Source organism: Centruroides vittatus, unplaced genomic scaffold, assembly GCF_030686945.1.
Source record: "Centruroides vittatus isolate TY-2023 unplaced genomic scaffold, ASM3068694v2 contig_884, whole genome shotgun sequence".
In the NCBI taxonomy this organism is placed as follows: domain Eukaryota; kingdom Metazoa; phylum Arthropoda; class Arachnida; order Scorpiones; family Buthidae; genus Centruroides; species Centruroides vittatus.
Window position 1 is genome coordinate 3020009 of NW_027122576.1, and position 8696 is coordinate 3028704.

The 8696-nt window shown below is 27.5% G+C and overlaps 1 protein-coding gene across 1 annotated transcript in view; it reads right to left on the reverse strand.

Moving 5' to 3' along the window:
* The window catches only part of LOC136983719 (neuropeptide F receptor-like), a 77894-nt gene extending 72160 nt beyond the window's left edge, over positions 1-5734 (reverse strand). The window contains exon 1 of the mRNA XM_067280548.1: positions 5628-5734. The gene's annotated coding sequence lies outside the window, so the exon portion shown is untranslated. The remainder of the gene's footprint in view (positions 1-5627) is intronic.
* Between the last annotated feature and the right edge of the window lie 2962 nt (positions 5735-8696).

Below are 8696 nucleotides of genomic sequence, written 5' to 3' on the forward strand. Positions count from 1 at the left end.
ATATCTTACATCTGTCGTCTAAACAAGTACATAACTTTTATAATTCACGTAATATTCTACGATAAAAGTTTTTTAGAACAATGCAGTTTTTCTCATTGAAGTCATCATTTTCCTCTAAAAGATTTCCACTTCACTTAACTATTCACTGGAGATTACATTTACAATCAAAGAACGAAGCTACTGATTTTTTAATCGAAAATTTCCCTTTTCGATATTTTTAAATGCCGTTTGAAGTCCAATCTTTATCCCATATTACTTTTTACTTTCTCTGCTCTGTTATATATTATGGCCGTCGGTCAAAAAACGATTCTCCTACTCCCCAAGATTTTTGCATTTTTTGGACTCGTGGTCTTTGAAACATTGAGAAATGCAAAAAAAATTAAGGTTTTTTGTTGTGTGTGTGTGGGGCACGATTTTGTTCATCCTGTTTGAACCTTAATAACTCCTGTGCTTTTTCTCAAAAATTTCTGAAATTTTGCAGTGAAATATTCTGTATTCGGAGGTTATTACTATTAAATTTTGGTGGTTAAAGGTAGAGGGGTTGGACAGATAAAGGGGGACATGTGTATCTCGACTAGGATCGAACTTTTATTAGCATTTACAATTTTTCTATAAAACCCATTCCTACCAGAAAAACTAAGCTTGTTGCCATTTTATAATAATTATAAATATTAAATAAAAAATTTAGTAATAAAATATCGTAACAGATGGCTCCACACAGAGTTTTAAACGTTGCCCGGAAAGTCAAGCGATTCGTTGTTGGATTTTCTACTTCGGATTTCTTTAATCAATGTTCTGTTACATAATCGCTGGACAAAGTTAATCAGTAAATAAATAATAATTGTCTACCATTTAATAAATTAATTTATTTTCGAATACTTTATTTATCTTGCAACAAATGAAGCTAACCTGATTATATATTCTTGCAATAATATTTTCACTTCGAGCTATTTCGGGATAACTTAATGAAATTCTATATTTGTTTATATATTAAATTTAATTAAAATTTACAATCGTTTGACATATATATTTGATCCTCGAATACGTTATCGTTGCTGTTATTATATTACGACTTAACAGTATCGTGAAATTATAAATAGTTCTCATTCTTCGAAGTATCTCTTCCTGCTTAAGATGAGCAATTAAAATTGTATTCACATCGATTTTCAAATAGTTATTAACAGCAGTCAGTAAAAGCATTCATTTATTTAGGATTTCAAACATGATTGCCTTCAATTTATAACGACTTTCAGCCTGTCTCATAAACGTGCAGATTGTATATATTATTCTCGCTGATTAATCAGCTAAAAAAGGTAATTATATTCTGTCTTATATAATATCTGTACACAAAAATAACATTCAAATCCAACTTTAATAATAATAATAAATATTTAAAATAGTTTTACACGAATGAAATCTATTAAAATTCGAATAATTATTAATTGAAATTATTAGAATTTTTCAGAAAATTTTCTTATATTTCAATGCTTCAAAAACACTAATGGATATAGTTAATTTAAATTATATCTATAAAATAAAATAATACAATAATAAGATTTTAAAATAATTTTATTATAAATTAGCGGGTGGGCCTGGCGTTGCTCGGGCAAAAGTAACAATACCGAAGATTAAGATTATTACCTTAGTCGTTTTTACAGAATGCAAGAATTGGGTCCCCCTGTTTCCAGATTAATTAGAGAATTTTTAGATGAATCTAAAAATATGTTTGATTTCCCGCAAAAACGAAAAAAAACTGCATCTGCATCTTTCACGTCGCTTTCTCTTAACAATTCCATTGTTACGTAACACTTTCATTGTTGACACTTCCATTGTTACTTGACACTTCCATTGTCACTTAACACTTCCATTGTTGATGGAAGTGTTAAGACTTAATCCTGTCCCTCTCCCCCGTGGGGAGGAATTTCGAAAAATCCGTTCTTCGTGTGCGTCCTCGTGACGTACTCTAACTGTGTACCAAATTTCAACTTTCAGCTCCTAACCGTTTGGGCTCTGCACTGATTATTATTATTATCATTATTATTATTATTATCAACTCGTCTCGATTATATATATAGATTAAGTATATGATAAAAAAGAAGACTTTTAAAGCTCTTAAAGTCATCAGTATCGTTTATATAAAGATAATGCAGCTACTTTTAATTTTTAAAACTATTTATATAATTTTCACATCAATAAATAGTTTTATTTTTTTAATTCTTTTATAAATAATTTAATTTACTTATTAGCGTTTTATTTTTATTAGAAAATTGCGTCATATTTTTTCTTTTCAATAAAAATTTTACTTTCTCAACTGTTATATATAACAGAGATAAAGTATGGCGGTCAAAAAATGACTCCCACTCAAGATATTTTTATACTTTTGGACGTTAGAAGCTTAATAACTCTTGTGCTTTTTGTCGAAAATTTCTGAAATTTTACCGAAAGATTTATGTATTAGGGAGATTAGAACTATTAAATTTCGGTGCGTAAATCTCGACGGGGTGGAGATACAGGGAACACGTGTCACATCTCCAGTGGGGTCGGATAATAATGAAGATTTTACTCATTATTAGCATTTGCAACTTTCTGTAAAACTCACCTCCACCCTCAAACTTAAGCATTCTGTTACATTATAATAATTAATAATATAAAAAGTTTATTTTAAATAATTAATAATATAAAATCTATTAACAGATGGCACCATACGCAATTTTAACTTTATTGCCGGGAAAGTTACGCAATTAGGATTTTTTAAATATAAATTATAAGTATTTTATTATACAAATAATTTTTATTTGTACTTTATATATAGATAACAATTACTTATACAGTGAAACTTACATAAAAATTATATTTAAACGGAGAAAAAGATGGGAGAAGTTGATAATAAAGATAAAACTTTATCCAGCGAGTTAGTTTTTTATTTTTATTCTTATTTTTTTAACCGTTAGATCAACCCGTTGCTCATCACAATTCTGAACTCCTGGTTTTTTCTAATTACGCGTTAATTAAAAGACTTTTTGCATATTTGTTTAACGTGAATAAATTTAAACACTTAATCTTATTATTTAAACAGATGACTTAAGAATCACTTTTAATTCTTGAACTATACTATTTTGATTTTTTGAATCTGTAATGAAAAAGTATGTACAGAAAATGATTACCTATACAGAACGTTATTTTTGTTAATTAATAATTAATAATAATATAAATAAACTGCAGGTAAACAGCACGTGTTCGGCGAGGACCTTACAAGTTTCCGGATAGCTTTTATAAAAAGTAAAGCAGAATTCCTCTATTGTAATCCAGATTATTTTTAAAGTGGCCCAAAAAGTAGTAAATATCAAAATCTGCAACTTCTAGGCCAATTTTGAAATCCCGAAAATCAATTGTATTTTATGATATAAGAGGAAAATAAATATAGTCTATGGGTAAGGTGACACCCAAAAATATGTTACAGTAAAAGCAAAGTCATATTGATCAAATTACAGTTGTCCTTGGTCTATTGTTCTCTTACAGTATGGAGGCACTCGATCTAAACGAACGAGTTAACGTAGACATATCACAGTTTGGACAGAATTTTCATTTAGAATTTCTAAATAACCGAATTACTTAACATGTAAACCGCTATATTCTCGGCAGGGACAAAAGTACAGTTACTACTAACGGGATTTCGAATTATCCGAGTTCGAATTAACGAGGATTTTCAGTGTTAATGACATAAATGAAAGACGAATAAAAATTATCGTGACATCTTCACAATGCCATGTTATAGTTTTCAATTATATGTTTAATTTATTTTAATTTAAAATATATGCTCTCCATCTCAATTTATTAGTCGTGCCACTGTACATCATACTTTACCTGACGACAACAACAAAACTCATGCCAGTCATCTAGGTAACTCTATTCAGAGAAAAATTTTAAATTAAAATAACGTGACTTTCGGTCTAGACTGAAAGTTAGTCTGGACCTTATGCCTCCAAGCTTTCTATTTTTGCTTTCGACATTCATCTATCTAACATCGTTCTCGAGATTAAGGAAGGACAGTTAAATAAAACAGACAGGCGGTCGATAATGGGGATTTATAGGTCTACAATTTTCAAATTGCATCCCAATAAAGATAATACACGGTTTTTTAAATAATTTTTTTGTCGATATTGCAGCATCAATCTCGATTTTTATTTTACGATTGCTCCACGATGAAATCTAAAACCGATTGTAATCGTCCAACTCGTTACTTAATGGCGATTGATGGATTTCTCGACAACAAAAAGAAGAATAAACGTGAACATCCGACGGTCTGTAGGTATAAAAGAAACCCAGGACGATAGTTGTGGAGGCCTTCCACTACTCATCGTTAACCCCAAGCCTGTCAGTCGAAGTTGGTCCCCCTTAAGAATCCTAACTACCCTGGGATGTAAAATTGAAAGAAGTCTCGTGATACTGGAGGACAGGTAGATTGGACCTTATACTGATCATTTTTGTATAGAATTCAAATTTGATAAGACCTCATTGATTGCATTTTAATTGAGTAAAACTGTCGATTCCGACAGGATTTTTATTATATACTTTTGTAATCTTAACTGATTATAAAAATATAAAAATGTACACACCTTCCATATTTAAAATGAATAATCATATAATTTTTATTTCGAAAATTAAAGAGTAATTTTAAAAAAAGTATAATTTATATGTACAAAAAATAAAAATAAATCGAAATAATTTTTTACTTTGAATTTAAACGAATTTGATCATATTTTATGAAGAGAAATAACTTTTCTTTTACAAATAATTAACTAATTTTTAATAAAACTTAGCTAATATTTGAAAAAGTTAATTTAAATGTAAATATTTAATGGTAAATACAACACGATTAACATGACATTAAAAAGTATTTCAATTAACTCGATAGTATTTTTGGATAACTAGAATTTCCTCAAGTAGTTATTTATATAAAAAAATAAATTAAAGATAATTTTATCCTTTTATATAATGTAAACATTTTAAATGAAATAGAAAGAACTCTTATATACTTTTTGTATTTAACAATTAAATATTCTGCTACTTAATTAGTTGAAAGAAATCGCAACTTAAATATGCTTAAAAATGATTATTTTAAAAACAAAAAATCCACAAAATCTTATCTATATTTTAAATTTGAATTTAAATGTTACTAAAATTTATTTATTTCAAAAGTTTTAAGCGCAACTTTTCCATTAAAAATAATCAATCAGAAAGCTATTTGTAAATCAATTTTAAAGTGAAAACATTCGTACCATTTGTATAATCGTTAATAGATGAGTGAAATTCTCAATTTAATCTTAACAAATGAAGAATTTACTCCTTTGTTATTTTTATAATTGCTTAATGCTAGTTACATTAAAGTAAATTTTACTAATCTGATTGGAAAAACATTGTTTAATCATTAACACCTTACGACAATTAAGTATCTTAAGCTTCACGATTTAACATGAAATAACAAACACTTAACACATATAAATTGATATTATAATTTAGAAAATATTAAAGTTTGAGTGTTAGTATTTTATTACGAATTTTTATTCTACAGTAGAACCGAATTTATATGATAATTAGCCATTAAAATAACGCGATAAAGGACTTACCATTCGAGGGAGGAAGTATCAGTAGATCATCATTACCGGATAGCAACGTCCTTTATGATAAATACTTCTCTATCTCTTCTTGGTCATCCCACATAAACACTGTTGCGCTTGCGTCGGAAATGACGTCAATTTAAAGAGAAATGTACTTCCGTTATACCGAAAAGATTCTTAAGTTTAAAGATGTTAAATATATATATATATGTGTGTACATATATATGGAGTAAAATATTTAAAGCACGTTAAAATCTAAGTACGAACTAAAATCACTTCCAATCCAATCGCCAATCGAGTTTGTCGTGTAATCAATTTATCTACGAAACGACTGACTGAAGGGTTGCTATGGAAAAATGTTATCCACATTATACGAAAAGAAAGAGAATCATCAAAAGCAGCTGCTACACCCGCAGGAAGAGAATTGATATCAATAATTCTTAAGCAAATAATAAGAAGTTTTACAATTGTACCATCAAAAATATACTTCAACTTCCCAAAATGTATACATAATACTTTTATTTTTTTATATATTTTGTTTAATAGTTAATACATATAATTATTATTTTTTACTGGGTATTTTAGCGCGTTTTACTAGACATGAAGTAAATTTTTTACCAAACCAGAAATTAATTCATAAAAAAGAAATTCTATTTACATTTTTAACCTCCCCCTGTACTTTCTTTTCTTTAGGAAAAAAAGACGAAAATATTACTGGAATAAATGAGTTTTATTTATTTTTTTATATTTTTCTCTTGGATTTTTTCTCTTGGATAAATGTAATGTCAAAGGAAATCATTGGGAAAAGGAGAAGGAAAATTTTAACGTGATACATCGACGTAGACGTAACACCGAATGTAAAGAAAACTTACAACTTCCTTTGTTTACACATTATATCCAAATTACACGCACATATTGAATTTTCGTGTTATTAATTTTTTCACTATTTTATCAAATTAAAAAGAAATATATATTTAACATCATCTAAAAATCATTATATTTAATCACCAGCGTTGATAAATTCGACTGGGTCTATATTAATTAATAATTTAAATAACATTATTTAATTTTTTTAAAACAATTAACAGGTCTAACCTTATTCATTTAAATATAATTAATATTTCTTGTCGAAATTTAATAATTTGAACATGCTGTGTGGTAAAATTATAATGGAGGTGGTTGAATTAATTATTAAATTTAATTGAAAACATTAGATTTTAATTGAAATCTGTTTTATTTAATTAATTAATACATAAATTTCTAAATGATGATGTTTACGTATGGATACTAATAACTTTATTTACAAATGTTTACGTGCGTATGCTACGTCATAACGTTGGTTACGAATGCCTACGACTGTATGCTACGTCATAATAAAGAACAACGTAAGTACTTACTTAGTCTGTATCTTAAAATTTTAGTTAATTGGGCCACAATTTGAAAAAATTGTAGACCTATAAATTCCCACTTTCGTCTGCCTGTCTGTTTATCTGTCTGTCCTTCCTTAATCGCGAGAACGGTGTTATATAGATGAAATTTGAGAACAGATACGGAAAGACTAAGGGTAGATTGCCCCGGGTAACTATACAGAAACTTCCGGTTTGGAATGGAAGTCATGTGATTTAAATTCAAACATTTTCTCCAGAACGGAGTTACGTAGATGACCAGCACGACTCTGTTGTTATCAGGAAAAATATGGTATACTATATAGGGGCAAGACACTACTAATTTGAGGTAGAGAGCATAGATTTTAAATTAAATATATTAAAAATATGAATAAAAGTTGCAGCCCGGCTTTATGACGAATAATCTTTGCTCGTTTAGCTAATCTGCTTCGATTAACTATAAGAAAAAGTCGAAAAAAGTATAGATATTTTCTAGTACCATTTATTGTTTTCATTTCTTTATTATTAGTTCATTACGTAACATTTCAGTAGTTATTATTCTAACGGCTAATTCGTTAAGTACTTTAATGTATTAAACAAAATACGAGTTCGTTGACAATGAGTGAAAGAAAAAATTTTGTAATTTATTCAATTTCAATAGTTTTTGAAAATAAAATATTTTAATTAAATAATAATAAAAGCAAGGATTGCTTACATTGTATTTATGTAATCAATTCATTTACATTCTGATAAACCTAAGTATTAAATATATAATTAATTGAATTATTGTAATCATTTAAATTAAAGTTAATGCTGAATTGTGTAATTAAACAAAATTTCGATAATTTTTATAATTATAATAACATTTTATAAGCATTCTAATAATCATTATGTATAGTACACATTTAATAATTGGCATTCGAATTTATTATTTCGATTTTATTATTTTACAAATCATTGAAATACAATACTACTTACATCTACATAATAACAGAACATTTATTTGTCCGGAATTTAATCAATGGAAACAAAAGCTTGCTTTTATTTTCTGAATATTTCTGAAAGAAAATCAATTTTACTACAAAAAGTTTGAAAGGAGTAGGTTAAAAAATACATTAAAAAATAATAATTTAAAAATTAGCCTTTATATAACTACAATTGTTTTCTTAACAGTTGAGTTAGGAACATTAAGGAAGTGATAAGCAACTAATAGAAGACTATAATTAATATTGTGAAATTGCAAAATGAAAACGTAAGTGGTTAAGCGGTGCTTGAAACTATGTACTTCACAAGACGTCGAATTTCTTTATACTTTTTTTTGTCTTGCTTCACAAAGTAAACATACTTCAAAGATGTATAGCAGAGGTTTTAAACTCTTCAGATTATAATTATCTAAAAAATTTTGAAGGTTTTATTAATTAAACTAATGATACAGCACATTTTTTGTATTCATTTTTACATACAGGGAATGCAGAAGTAGGTGTACAGTTTTTATTATGGAAAAAACGGAAGGAAAGAAACATCAATTCTTATGCTTAAATCACAAATAAGGAATACAAAAATAATATAAGATTAAAAAATAATGATAATAATAACGAACACTGCACCAAACATCTGCATTTCTCAACTGATTAACAACTGTATACTTACTCTTGCATCCATGTATATTTACGATTGAATGGAAGAAATTAAT